We start from the raw sequence: 17,500 nt of genomic DNA, 5'->3' as shown, positions 1-17,500 counted from the left end.
TGCTTTGTGATTGACATCATTTAGAATTGCAATGGAACACGCTGGAATAAAGCAACATTAATCACACCAAGTCTCTCTGTCAGAATGACAAGTCATCCACGCCGGGCCTGAAGTCTAACACCCCCACACCTCGTAACGATGCCCCCACACCAGGCACCAGCACCACCCCTGGTCTACGGCCCATCATGGGCAAGCCCTCGGGCATGGAGGCACTGGGTGAGTCCTCACACACACACTCATACCCACATGTATACAAACACACTCGCCCGCTAACCACTTCCTTGTAGGTCTGCCCATTTGCCTATGACAGAATCAGTTGTTCTTACTGTCTCTCTCCTCCCTCCCTCTAGCTGCTCCAGCCCTGCGTACCCCTTTGTCCATAGCTGGCTCCTACGCCACGCCCTTCGCCATGATGGGCCACCACGAGATGAACGGCTCCCTGACCAGCCCCGGGGTCTACGCCGGCCTCCACATCTCCCCCCAGATGAGCGTGGCCGCTGCTGCGTACGGACGCTCGCCCATGGTACGCTCCCCTAAAACTCCCCCTTCACCTCACATACTCACATTCAGCCTCTCTTCCCTATACACCGTTACTAATACGACAGTCACACAGGCTACCGTTACTAATACGACAGTCACACAGGCTACCGTTACTAATACGACAGTCACACAGGCTACCGTTACTAATACGACAGTCACACAGGCTACAGTTACTAATACGACAGTCACACAGGCTACCGTTACTAATACGACAGTCACACAGGCTACAGTTACTAATACGACAGTCACACAGGCTACAGTTACTAATACGACAGTCACACAGGCTACAGTTACTAATACGACAGTCACACAGGCTACAGTTACTAATACGACAGTCACACAGGCTACAGTTACTAATACGATACAGTCACACAGGCTACAGTTACTAATACGACACAGTCACACAGGCTACAGTTACTAATACGACACAGTCACACAGGCTACAGTTACTAATACGACAGTCACACAGGATACAGTTACTAATACGACAGTCACACAGGATACAGTTACTAATACGACAGTCACACAGGCTACAGTTACTAATACGACAGTCACACAGGCTACAGTTACTAGTACGACACAGTCACACAGGCTACAGTTACTAATACGACAGTCACACAGGCTACAGTTACTAATACGACACAGTCACACAGGCTACAGTTACTAATACGACACAGTCACACAGGCTACAGTTACTAATACGACAGTCACACAGGCTACAGTTACTAATACGACACAGTCACACAGGCTACAGTTACTAATACGACACAGTCACACAGGCTACAGTTACTAATACGACACAGTCACACAGGCTACAGTTACTAATACGACAGTCACACAGGCTACAGTTACTAATACGACAGTCACACAGGATACAGTTACTAATACGACAGTCACACAGGATACAGTTACTAATACGACACAGTCACACAGGATACAGTTACTAATACGACACAGTCACACAGGATACAGTTACTAATACGACACAGTCACACAGGCTACAGTTACTAATACGACAGTCACACAGGCTACAGTTACTAATACGACACAGTCACACAGGCTACAGTTACTAATACGACACAGTCACACAGGCTACAGTTACTAATACGACACAGTCACACAGGCTACAGTTACTAATACGACACAGTCACACAGGCTACAGTTACTAATACGACAGTCACACAGGCTACAGTTACTAATACGACACAGTCACACAGGCTACAGTTACTAATACGACAGTCACACAGGATACAGTTACTAATACGACACAGTCACACAGGATACAGTTACTAATACGACACAGTCACACAGGCTACAGTTACTAATACGACAGTCACACAGGCTACAGTTACTAATACGACAGTCACACAGGCTACAGTTACTAATACGACACAGTCACACAGGCTACAGTTACTAATACGACACAGTCACACAGGATACAGTTACTAATACGACACAGTCACACAGGCTACAGTTACTAATACGACACAGTCACACAGGCTACAGTTACTAATACGACACAGTCACACAGGCTACAGTTACTAATACGACACAGTCACACAGGCTACAGTTACTAATACGACACAGTCACACAGGCTACAGTTACTAATACGACAGTCACACAGGATACAGTTACTAATACGACACAGTCACACAGGCTACAGTTACTAATACGACAGTCACACAGGCTACAGTTACTAATACGACACAGTCACACAGGCTACAGTTACTAATACGACACAGTCACACAGGCTACAGTTACTAATACGACACAGTCACACAGGCTACAGTTACTAATACGACACAGTCACACAGGCTACAGTTACTAATACGACACAGTCACACAGGCTACAGTTACTAATACGACACAGTCACACAGGCTACAGTTACTAATACGACACAGTCACACAGGCTACAGTTACTAATACGACACAGTCACACAGGCTACAGTTACTAATACGACACAGTCACACAGGCTACAGTTACTAATACGACACAGTCACACAGGCTACAGTTACTAATACGACACAGTCACACAGGCTACAGTTACTAATACGACACAGTCACACAGGCTACAGTTACTAATACGACACAGTCACACAGGCTACAGTTACTAATACGACACAGTCACACAGGCTACAGTTACTAATACGACACAGTCACACAGGCTACAGTTACTAATACGACACAGTCACACAGGCTACAGTTACTAATACGACACAGTCACACAGGCTACAGTTACTAATACGACACAGTCACACAGGCTACAGTTACTAATACGACACAGTCACACAGGCTACAGTTACTAATACGACACAGTCACACAGGCTACAGTTACTAATACGACAGTCACACAGGCTACAGTTACTAATACGACACAGTCACACAGGCTACAGTTACTAATACGACAGTCACACAGGCTACAGTTACTAATACGACAGTCACACAGGCTACAGTTACTAATACGACACAGTCACACAGGATACAGTTACTAATACGACACAGTCACACAGGCTACAGTTACTAATACGACACAGTCACACAGGATACAGTTACTAATACGACAGTCACACAGGATACAGTTACTAATACGACAGTCACACAGGCTACAGTTACTAATACGACAGTCACACAGGCTACAGTTACTAATACGACAGTCACACAGGCTACAGTTACTAATACGACACAGTCACACAGGCTACAGTTACTAATACGACAGTCACACAGGCTACAGTTACTAATACGACACAGTCACACAGGCTACAGTTACTAATACGACAGTCACACAGGCTACAGTTACTAATACGACAGTCACACAGGATACAGTTACTAATACGACAGTCACACAGGATACAGTTACTAATACGACAGTCACACAGGCTACTGTTACTAATACGACAGTCACACAGGCTACAGTTACTAATACGACACAGTCACACAGGCTACAGTTACTAATACGACACAGTCACACAGGATACAGTTACTAATACGACAGTCACACAGGCTACAGTTACGAATACGACACAGTCACACAGGCTACAGTTACGAATACGACACAGTCACACAGGCTACAGTTACTAATACGACACAGTCACACAGGATACAGTTACTAATACGACACAGTCACACAGGATACAGTTACTAATACGACAGTCACACAGGCTACCGTTACTAATACGACAGTCACACAGGATACAGTTACTAATACGACAGTCACACAGGATACAGTTACTAATACGACACAGTCCCACAGGATACAGTTACTAATACGACACAGTCACACAGGCTACCGTTACTAATACGACAGTCACACAGGCTACAGTTACTAATACGACAGTCACACAGGCTACAGTTACTAATACGACAGTCACACAGGCTACAGTTACTAATACGACAGTCACACAGGCTACCGTTACTAATACGACAGTCACACAGGCTACAGTTACTAATACGACACAGTCACACAGGCTACAGTTACTAATACGACACAGTCACACAGGCTACAGTTACTAATACGACACAGTCACACAGGCTACCGTTACTAATACGACAGTCACACAGGCTACAGTTACTAATACGACACAGTCACACAGGCTACCGTTACTAATACGACACAGTCACACAGGCTACCGTTACTAATACGACAGTCACACAGGCTACAGTTACTAATACGACAGTCACACAGGCTACAGTTACTAATACGACAGTCACACAGGCTACCGTTACTAATACGACAGTCACACAGGCTACAGTTACTAATACGACACAGTCACACAGGCTACAGTTACTAATACGACACAGTCACACAGGCTACAGTTACTAATACGACACAGTCACACAGGCTACAGTTACTAATACGACAGTCACACAGGCTACAGTTACTAATACGACACAGTCACACAGGCTACAGTTACTAATACGACACAGTCACACAGGCTACAGTTACTAATACGACAGTCACACAGGCTACAGTTACTAATACGACACAGTCACACAGGCTACAGTTACTAATACGACACAGTCACACAGGCTACCGTTACTAATACGACAGTCACACAGGATACCGTTACTAATACGACACAGTCACACAGGATACAGTTACTAATACGACAGTCACACAGGCTACCGTTACTAATACGACAGTCACACAGGCTACAGTTACTAATACGACACAGTCACACAGGCTACAGTTACTAATACGACACAGTCACACAGGCTACAGTTACTAATACGACAGTCACACAGGCTACAGTTACTAATACGACACAGTCACACAGGATACAGTTACTAATACGACAGTCACACAGGCTACAGTTACTAATACGACACAGTCACACAGGCTACAGTTACTAATACGACAGTCACACAGGATACAGTTACTAATACGACACAGTCACACAGGCTACAGTTACTAATACGACAGTCACACAGGCTACAGTTACTAATACGACACAGTCACACAGGATACAGTTACTAATACGACAGTCACACAGGATACAGTTACTAATACGACAGTCACACAGGATACAGTTACTAATACGACAGTCACACAGGCTACAGTTACTAATACGACACAGTCACACAGGATACAGTTACTAATACGACACAGTCACACAGGCTACAGTTACTAATACGACACAGTCACACAGGATACAGTTACTAATACGACAGTCACACAGGATACAGTTACTAATACGACAGTCACACAGGCTACAGTTACTAATACGACAGTCACACAGGCTACAGTTACTAATACGACACAGTCACACAGGCTACAGTTACTAATACGACAGTCACACAGGCTACAGTTACTAATACGACACAGTCACACAGGCTACAGTTACTAATACGACACAGTCACACAGGCTACAGTTACTAATACGACACAGTCACACAGGCTACAGTTACTAATACGACACAGTCACACAGGCTACAGTTACTAATACGACACAGTCACACAGGCTACAGTTACTAATACGACACAGTCACACAGGCTACAGTTACTAATACGACACAGTCACACAGGCTACAGTTACTAATACGACACAGTCACACAGGCTACAGTTACTAATACGACACAGTCACACAGGCTACAGTTACTAATACGACACAGTCACACAGGCTACAGTTACTAATACGACACAGTCACACAGGCTACAGTTACTAATACGACAGTCACACAGGCTACAGTTACTAATACGACAGTCACACAGGCTACAGTTACTAATACGACACAGTCACACAGGCTACAGTTACTAATACGACACAGTCACACAGGATACAGTTACTAATACGACAGTCACACAGGATACAGTTACTAATACGACAGTCACACAGGATACAGTTACTAATACGACAGTCACACAGGATACAGTTACTAATACGACAGTCACACAGGATACAGTTACTAATACGACAGTCACACAGGATACAGTTACTAATACGACACAGTCACACAGGATACAGTTACTAATACGACAGTCACACAGGCTACAGTTACTAATACGACAGTCACACAGGCTACAGTTACTAATACGACACAGTCACACAGGCTACAGTTACTAATACGACACAGTCACACAGGCTACAGTTACTAATACGACACAGTCACACAGGCTACAGTTACTAATACGACAGTCACACAGGCTACAGTTACTAATACGACAGTCACACAGGATACAGTTACTAATACGACACAGTCACACAGGATACAGTTACTAATACGACACAGTCACACAGGCTACCGTTACTAATACGACAGTCACACAGGCTACAGTTACTAATACGACAGCCACACAGGCTACAGTTACTAATACGACAGTCACACAGGCTACCGTTACTAATACGACAGTCACACAGGCTACAGTTACTAATACGACACAGTCACACAGGCTACAGTTACTAATACGACACAGTCACACAGGCTACAGTTACTAATACGACAGTCACACAGGCTACCGTTACTAATACGACAGTCACACAGGCTACAGTTACTAATACGACACAGTCACACAGGCTACCGTTACTAATACGACACAGTCACACAGGCTACCGTTACTAATACGACAGTCACACAGGCTACAGTTACTAATACGACAGTCACACAGGCTACCGTTACTAATACGACAGTCACACAGGCTACAGTTACTAATACGACACAGTCACACAGGCTACAGTTACTAATACGACACAGTCACACAGGCTACAGTTACTAATACGACACAGTCACACAGGCTACAGTTACTAATACGACAGTCAAACAGGCTACAGTTACTAATACGACACAGTCACACAGGCTACAGTTACTAATACGACACAGTCACACAGGCTACAGTTACTAATACGAGACAGTCACACAGGCTACAGTTACTAATACGACACAGTCACACAGGCTACAGTTACTAATACGACACAGTCACACAGGCTACCGTTACTAATACGACAGTCACACAGGATACAGTTACTAATACGACACAGTCACACAGGATACAGTTACTAATACGACACAGTCACACAGGCTACAGTTACTAATACGACAGTCACACAGGATACAGTTACTAATACGACAGTCACACAGGCTACAGTTACTAATACGACACAGTCACACAGGCTACAGTTACTAATACGACAGTCACACAGGCTACAGTTACTAATACGACAGTCACACAGGATACAGTTACTAATACGACAGTCACACAGGATACAGTTACTAATACGACAGTCACACAGGCTACAGTTACTAATACGACAGTCACACAGGATACAGTTACTAATACGACACAGTCACACAGGATACAGTTACTAATACGACACAGTCACACAGGCTACAGTTACTAATACGACAGTCACACAGGCTACAGTTACTAATACGACAGTCACACAGGATACAGTTACTAATACGACAGTCACACAGGCTACAGTTACTAATACGACAGTCACACAGGCTACAGTTACTAATACGACAGTCACACAGGATACAGTTACTAATACGACACAGTCACACAGGATACAGTTACTAATACGACAGTCACACAGGATACAGTTACTAATACGACAGTCACACAGGATACAGTTACTAATACGACAGTCACACAGGATACAGTTACTAATACGACAGTCACACAGGATACAGTTACTAATACGACACAGTCACACAGGATACAGTTACTAATACGACACAGTCACACAGGATACAGTTACTAATACGACAGTCACACAGGATACAGTTACTAATACGACAGTCACACAGGATACAGTTACTAATACGACAGTCACACAGGCTACAGTTACTAATACGACACAGTCACACAGGCTACAGTTACTAATACGACAGTCACACAGGCTACAGTTACTAATACGACAGTCACACAGGCTACAGTTACTAATACGACAGTCACACAGGATACAGTTACTAATACGACAGTCACACAGGATACAGTTACTAATACGACAGTCACACAGGCTACAGTTACTAATACGACAGTCACACAGGATACAGTTACTAATACGACAGTCACACAGGATACAGTTACTAATACGACAGTCACACAGGCTACAGTTACTAATACGACACAGTCACACAGGCTACAGTTACTAATACGACACAGTCACACAGGATACAGTTACTAATACGACACAGTCACACAGGCTACAGTTACTAATACGACACAGTCACACAGGCTACAGTTACTAATACGACACAGTCACACAGGCTACAGTTACTAATACGACACAGTCACACAGGCTACAGTTACTAATACGACACAGTCACACAGGATACAGTTACTAATACGACAGTCACACAGGCTACCGTTACTAATACGACAGTCACACAGGATACAGTTACTAATACGACACAGTCACACAGGATACAGTTACTAATACGACACAGTCACACAGGCTACCGTTACTAATACGACAGCCACACAGGCTACAGTTACTAATACGACAGCCACACAGGCTACAGTTACTAATACGACAGTCACACAGGCTACCGTTACTAATACGACAGTCACACAGGCTACAGTTACTAATACGACACAGTCACACAGGCTACAGTTACTAATACGACACAGTCACACAGGCTACAGTTACTAATACGACACAGTCACACAGGCTACCGTTACTAATACGACAGTCACACAGGCTACAGTTACTAATACGACACAGTCACACAGGCTACCGTTACTAATACGACACAGTCACACAGGCTACCGTTACTAATACGACAGTCACACAGGCTACAGTTACTAATACGACAGTCACACAGGCTACAGTTACTAATACGACAGTCACACAGGCTACCGTTACTAATACGACACAGTCACACAGGCTACAGTTACTAATACGACACAGTCACACAGGATACAGTTACTAATACGACACAGTCACACAGGCTACAGTTACTAATACGACACAGTCACACAGGCTACAGTTACTAATACGACACAGTCACACAGGCTACAGTTACTAATACGACACAGTCACACAGGATACAGTTACTAATACGACAGTCACACAGGCTACCGTTACTAATACGACAGTCACACAGGATACAGTTACTAATACGACACAGTCACACAGGATACAGTTACTAATACGACACAGTCACACAGGCTACCGTTACTAATACGACAGTCACACAGGCTACAGTTACTAATACGACAGCCACACAGGCTACAGTTACTAATACGACAGTCACACAGGCTACCGTTACTAATACGACAGTCACACAGGCTACCGTTACTAATACGACACAGTCACACAGGCTACAGTTACTAATACGACACAGTCACACAGGCTACAGTTACTAATACGACACAGTCACACAGGCTACCGTTACTAATACGACAGTCACACAGGCTACAGTTACTAATACGACACAGTCACACAGGCTACCGTTACTAATACGACACAGTCACACAGGCTACCGTTACTAATACGACAGTCACACAGGCTACAGTTACTAATACGACAGTCACACAGGCTACAGTTACTAATACGACAGTCACACAGGCTACCGTTACTAATACGACAGTCACACAGGCTACAGTTACTAATACGACACAGTCACACAGGCTACAGTTACTAATACGACACAGTCACACAGGCTACAGTTACTAATACGACAGTCAAACAGGCTACAGTTACTAATACGACACAGTCACACAGGCTACAGTTACTAATACGACACAGTCACACAGGCTACAGTTACTAATACGAGACAGTCACACAGGCTACAGTTACTAATACGACACAGTCACACAGGCTACAGTTACTAATACGACACAGTCACACAGGCTACCGTTACTAATACGACACAGTCACACAGGATACAGTTACTAATACGACACAGTCACACAGGATACAGTTACTAATACGACAGTCACACAGGCTACAGTTACTAATACGACAGTCACACAGGCTACAGTTACTAATACGACACAGTCACACAGGCTACAGTTACTAATACGACACAGTCACACAGGCTACAGTTACTAATACGACAGTCACACAGGATACAGTTACTAATACGACAGTCACACAGGCTACAGTTACTAATACGACACAGTCACACAGGCTACAGTTACTAATACGACAGTCACACAGGCTACCGTTACTAATACGACAGTCACACAGGCTACAGTTACTAATACGACACAGTCACACAGGCTACAGTTACTAATACGACAGTCACACAGGCTACAGTTACTAATACGACAGTCACACAGGATACAGTTACTAATACGACAGTCACACAGGATACAGTTACTAATACGACAGTCACACAGGCTACAGTTACTAATACGACAGTCACACAGGATACAGTTACTAATACGACACAGTCACACAGGATACAGTTACTAATACGACACAGTCACACAGGCTACAGTTACTAATACGACAGTCACACAGGCTACAGTTACTAATACGACAGTCACACAGGATACAGTTACTAATACGACAGTCACACAGGCTACAGTTACTAATACGACAGTCACACAGGCTACAGTTACTAATACGACAGTCACACAGGATACAGTTACTAATACGACAGTCACACAGGCTACAGTTACTAATACGACAGTCACACAGGCTACAGTTACTAATACGACAGTCACACAGGCTACAGTTACTAATACGACAGTCACACAGGATACAGTTACTAATACGACAGTCACACAGGATACAGTTACTAATACGACAGTCACACAGGCTACAGTTACTAATACGACACAGTCACACAGGCTACAGTTACTAATACGACAGTCACACAGGCTACAGTTACTAATACGACACAGTCACACAGGATACAGTTACTAATACGACAGTCACACAGGCTACAGTTACTAATACGACACAGTCACACAGGATACAGTTACTAATACGACAGTCACACAGGCTACAGTTACTAATACGACACAGTCACACAGGCTACAGTTACTAATACGACACAGTCACACAGGCTACAGTTACTAATACGACACAGTCACACAGGCTACAGTTACTAATACGACACAGTCACACAGGCTACCGTTACTAATACGACAGTCACACAGGCTACAGTTACTAATACGACACAGTCACACAGGCTACCGTTACTAATACGACACAGTCACACAGGCTACCGTTACTAATACGACAGTCACACAGGCTACAGTTACTAATACGACAGTCACACAGGCTACCGTTACTAATACGACAGTCACACAGGCTACCGTTACTAATACGACACAGTCACACAGGCTACAGTTACTAATACGACACAGTCACACAGGATACAGTTACTAATACGACACAGTCACACAGGCTACAGTTACTAATACGACACAGTCACACAGGCTACAGTTACTAATACGACACAGTCACACAGGCTACAGTTACTAATACGACACAGTCACACAGGATACAGTTACTAATACGACAGTCACACAGGCTACCGTTACTAATACGACAGTCACACAGGATACAGTTACTAATACGACACAGTCACACAGGATACAGTTACTAATACGACACAGTCACACAGGCTACCGTTACTAATACGACAGTCACACAGGCTACAGTTACTAATACGACAGCCACACAGGCTACAGTTACTAATACGACAGTCACACAGGCTACCGTTACTAATACGACAGTCACACAGGCTACAGTTACTAATACGACACAGTCACACAGGCTACAGTTACTAATACGACACAGTCACACAGGCTACAGTTACTAATACGACACAGTCACACAGGCTACCGTTACTAATACGACAGTCACACAGGCTACAGTTACTAATACGACACAGTCACACAGGCTACCGTTACTAATACGACACAGTCACACAGGCTACCGTTACTAATACGACACAGTCACACAGGCTACCGTTACTAATACGACAGTCACACAGGCTACAGTTACTAATACGACAGTCACACAGGCTACAGTTACTAATACGACAGTCACACAGGCTACCGTTACTAATACGACAGTCACACAGGCTACAGTTACTAATACGACACAGTCACACAGGCTACAGTTACTAATACGACACAGTCACACAGGCTACAGTTACTAATACGACAGTCAAACAGGCTACAGTTACTAATACGACACAGTCACACAGGCTACAGTTACTAATACGACACAGTCACACAGGCTACAGTTACTAATACGAGACAGTCACACAGGCTACAGTTACTAATACGACACAGTCACACAGGCTACAGTTACTAATACGACACAGTCACACAGGCTACAGTTACTAATACGACACAGTCACACAGGCTACCGTTACTAATACGACAGTCACACAGGATACAGTTACTAATACGACACAGTCACACAGGATACAGTTACTAATACGACAGTCACACAGGCTACAGTTACTAATACGACAGTCACACAGGCTACAGTTACTAATACGACACAGTCACACAGGCTACAGTTACTAATACGACACAGTCACACAGGCTACAGTTACTAATACGACAGTCACACAGGATACAGTTACTAATACGACAGTCACACAGGCTACAGTTACTAATACGACACAGTCACACAGGCTACAGTTACTAATACGACAGTCACACAGGCTACCGTTACTAATACGACAGTCACACAGGCTACAGTTACTAATACGACACAGTCACACAGGCTACAGTTACTAATACGACAGTCACACAGGCTACAGTTACTAATACGACAGTCACACAGGATACAGTTACTAATACGACAGTCACACAGGATACAGTTACTAATACGACAGTCACACAGGCTACAGTTACTAATACGACAGTCACACAGGATACAGTTACTAATACGACACAGTCACACAGGATACAGTTACTAATACGACACAGTCACACAGGCTACAGTTACTAATACGACAGTCACACAGGCTACAGTTACTAATACGACAGTCACACAGGATACAGTTACTAATACGACAGTCACACAGGCTACAGTTACTAATACGACAGTCACACAGGCTACAGTTACTAATACGACAGTCACACAGGATACAGTTACTAATACGACAGTCACACAGGCTACAGTTACTAATACGACAGTCACACAGGCTACAGTTACTAATACGACAGTCACACAGGATACAGTTACTAATACGACAGTCACACAGGATACAGTTACTAATACGACAGTCACACAGGCTACAGTTACTAATACGACACAGTCACACAGGCTACAGTTACTAATACGACAGTCACACAGGCTACAGTTACTAATACGACACAGTCACACAGGATACAGTTACTAATACGACAGTCACACAGGCTACAGTTACTAATACGACACAGTCACACAGGATACAGTTACTAATACGACAGTCACACAGGCTACAGTTACTAATACGACAGTCACACAGGCTACAGTTACTAATACGACACAGTCACACAGGCTACAGTTACTAATACGACAGTCACACAGGCTACAGTTACTAATACGACAGTCACACAGGATACAGTTACTAATACGACACAGTCACACAGGCTACAGTTACTAATGGTAATATGACTAGCAGCCAGTTTACAATGAATTTCCTATTTTAATAATTCACTTTTTCAATATTTCTTTAGAAATACATAAAAAATAATTTCTCTCCTCTCTGTGTAAATTGTTAGCGAACTCCAAGGTTTCTATTGCCTAAGTCCACTGCTTTGATGTCTGGTGCTACAAGGGAGGGGAAATAACAACCCTGTCAAAACACTTGTGTGTGTGTGTGTCTCCCAGGCTCTCATTAGCATTAGCAAGCTCCCCTTTTACAGCGTTACCGCAAACCTGGGCGAAGGCTCTGCCTTTAAAGGAGTGTAGAATCCACAGCACTGTATGAAGTGATAGTAAGAATTCCCCTTGTGTCCCACATACTCATACCTGGTTCAATATGGAGCGCGGGTCTCTACTAGTACTACTGAACTAGGTCAGGCTTCTGCCCCTGGTATCGTTTAATTAAGCAATAAGAGCCAAGAGGGTGTGGTATGTGGCCAATATACCACGGCTTAGGGCTGTTCTTATGAACGACGCAGCGCGGAGTGCCTGGATACAGCCCTTAGCCGCGGTATATTGGCCACATACCACAAACTCCCAAGGTGCCTTATTGCTATTAGAAACTGGTTACCAATGTAGTTGGAGAAGTAAAAACACATGTTGTCATAACCGTTGTATACGGTCTGATATACCACGGCTGTCAGCGTTCAGCGCTCCAACCACTAGGCTACCCTGCCGCCCCAACCGTTGTATACGGTCTGAAATACCACGGCTGTCAGCGTTCAGGGCTCTAACCACTAGGCTACCCTGCCGCCCCAACCGTTGTATACGGTCTGATATACCACGGCTGTCAGCGTTCAGGGCTCCAACCACTAGGCTACCCTGTCGCCCCAACCGTTGTATACGGTCTGATATACCACGGCTGTCAGCGTTCAGCGCTCCAACCACTAGGCTACCCTGCCGCCCCAACCGTTGTATATGGTCTGATATACCACGGCTGTCAGCGTTCAGCGCTCCAACCACTAGGCTACCCTGCCGCCCCAACCGTTGTATATGGTCTGATATACCACGGCTGTCAGCGTTCAGCGCTCCAACCACTAGGCTACCCTGTCGCCCCAACCGTTGTATACGGTCTGATATACCACGGCTGTCAGCGTTCAGGGCTCCAACCACTAGGCTACCCTGTCGCCCCAACCGTTGTATACGGTCTGATATACCACGGCTGTCAGCGTTCAGGGCTCCAACCACTAGGCTACCCTGCCGCCCCAACCGTTGTATACGGTCTGATATACCACGGCTGTCAGCGTTCAGCGCTCCAACCACTAGGCTACCCTGCCGCCCCAACCGTTGTATACGGTCTGATATACCACGGCTGTCAGCGTTCAGGGCTCCAACCACTAGGCTACCCTGCCGCCCCAACCGTTGTATACGGTCTGATATACCACGGCTGTCAGCGTTCAGGGCTCCAACCACTAGGCTACCCTGCCGCCCCAACCGTTGTATATGGTCTGATATACCACGGCTGTCAGCGTTCAGGGCTCCAACCACTAGGCTACCCTGCCGCCCCAACCGTTGTATACGGTCTGATATACCACGGCTGTCAGCGTTCAGGGCTCCAACCACTAGGCTACCCTGTCGCCCCAACCGTTGTATACGGTCTGATATACCACGGCTGTCAGCGTTCAGGGCTCCAACCACTAGGCTACCCTGTCGCCCCAACCGTTGTATACGGTCTGATATACCACGGCTGTCAGCGTTCAGGGCTCCAACCACTAGGCTACCCTGCCGCCCCAACCGTTGTATACGGTCTGATATACCACGGCTGTCAGCGTTCAGCGCTCCAACCACTAGGCTACCCTGTCGCCCCAACCGTTGTATACGGTCTGATATACCACGGCTGTCAGCGTTCAGGGCTCCAACCACTAGGCTACCCTGCCGCCCCAACCGTTGTATACGGTCTGATATACCACGGCTGTCAGCGTTCAGGGCTCCAACCACTAGGCTACCCTGCCGCCCCAACCGTTGTATACGGTCTGATATACCACGGCTGTCAGCGTTCAGGGCTCCAACCACTAGGCTACCCTGCCGCCCCAACCGTTGTATACGGTCTGATATACCACGGCTGTCAGCGTTCAGGGCTCCAACCACTAGGCTACCCTGTCGCCCCAACCGTTGTATACGGTCTGAACCACCTAGTTTATAAATGCAAACAAGGCCTGCAGGAAATTAGCTTTAAAACAGCAACAAAAATCTCTGCCCAATGCAGAGAATTGCGAACAATGTAACTTAAAACTGCAAAACTATCTCTCTGCCAACAAGATGTGTGTGAACTGTTTTGGGTGGCATTGGGTTGTGAGGTGGGGGTTTTGCCACATAGGACATTTGTGTGATCGGACCTTCTGAAATAGTACTAGACTTCCCCTGTCTTATTTGACCCCACAGAGGCAGTGATGCTAAGTTTCCTGTTTGAACATTTGGCCTCGTTGGCTGCATGGAAAGGCTTTCCACTGTTTGTTCATGTTAACATGCAGTCTGTTCTCCCAGGCGGGGTTTGACCCTCACTCCCACATGCGACCAGGCCTGCAAGCCAGTCTCACATCCATCTCTGGAGGGAAACCGTAAGTCTCCAAACCCTCTCTTTGTTTAAACTGTTTATCACGAGAGCCTGAAAGTCACAGGTCAAGTCCAACGTTTTGGTTCCAGGTTTCATTTGGTCTCAAAACAACTGTCCTTTCTCCCCACGGTAGTGCCTACTCCTTTCACGTGAGCGCCGACGGCCAGATGCAGCCGGTGCCCTTTCCCCCGGACGCTCTCATAGGCCCGGGCATCCCACGCCACGCTCGCCAGATCAACACGCTGAGCCACGGCGAGGTGGTGTGCGCCGTCACCATCAGCAACCCCACGCGCCACGTCTACACCGGTGGCAAGGGCTGCGTTAAGATCTGGGACATCAGCCAGCCGGGCAGCAAGAGTCCCGTGTCCCAACTGGACTGCCTGGTAAGGAGACGTTAGCGTTTGGACACACCGACTCATTCACGGGTTTTTTGGTTACTCCATGATTCCATATGTGTTATTTCATCGTGTTGATGTCTTCACTATTATTCTACAATGTAGAGAATAGTCCAAATAAAGAAACCCCCTGTAATGAGTCGGTGTCCAGACTTCTGACTGCTGCTGTTTCAACTGGATCACTGTCACTGTGGCTAAAAGCCATCTGCTGAATGATCATGTCATTGTTATAATGGTGTAAGGCATAACAACAGACAATGTGGGACGAAGGCTATAGGTTGGCTGGGCTGTATGCTTGCTAACAGGATAGCCACGCTGAACAAGCTAGCCTTGTATCTGAGATGAGACTGTGACGGTTATCATTAGACATGCACTGAGATATCAAGCCCTCTGATGGGCACAGAGGATGCTCTTCATAGGGCTGATGTATGACCAGGGATTTTCTCTGTGCTTGAATTAGACCATTTTCTTGTCCTGCTAAGCATTCAAAATGTTTCATACTTTTGGGTGTCATGGAAAATGTATGGAGTAGAAAGTACATTATCTTCATTAGGAATATAGTGGAGTAGAAGTAAAAAATATAAATAGTAAAGTCCAGATCCCCCTAAAAAACAACTTACGTAGTACTTTAAAGTATTTTTTACTTAAGTACTTTACACCGCTGCCTTCAGCCCTCTGAACCCCACATCTGCCCTCAACCAGACCTCTGAACCCCACATCCGCCCTCTGAACCCCACATCCGCCCTCTGAACCCCCACATCCAGCCCTCTGAACCCCACATCCAGCCCTCTGAACCCCACATCCATCCCTCTGAACCCCCACATCCGCCCCTCTGAACCCCCACATCCGCCCCTCTGAACCCCCACATCCATCCCTCTGAACCCCACATCCATCCCTCTGAACCCCACATCCGCCCCTCTGAACCCCCACATCCATCCCTCTGAACCCCACATCC

The 17,500-nt window shown here is 45.5% G+C and overlaps 1 pseudogene; it reads left to right on the top strand.

Annotated features, from left to right (window-relative positions):
* The window catches only part of LOC135533780 (transducin-like enhancer protein 3-B), a 26,218-nt pseudogene extending 9,655 nt beyond the window's left edge, over positions 1-16,563 (top strand).
* The last annotated feature ends 937 nt before the right edge of the window (positions 16,564-17,500 follow it).

Source organism: Oncorhynchus masou, unplaced genomic scaffold (genome assembly GCF_036934945.1).
Source record: "Oncorhynchus masou masou isolate Uvic2021 unplaced genomic scaffold, UVic_Omas_1.1 unplaced_scaffold_2658, whole genome shotgun sequence".
NCBI classification, from domain to species: Eukaryota; Metazoa; Chordata; class Actinopteri; order Salmoniformes; family Salmonidae; genus Oncorhynchus; species Oncorhynchus masou.
This window is presented reverse-complemented; position numbering and strand designations above follow the sequence as displayed.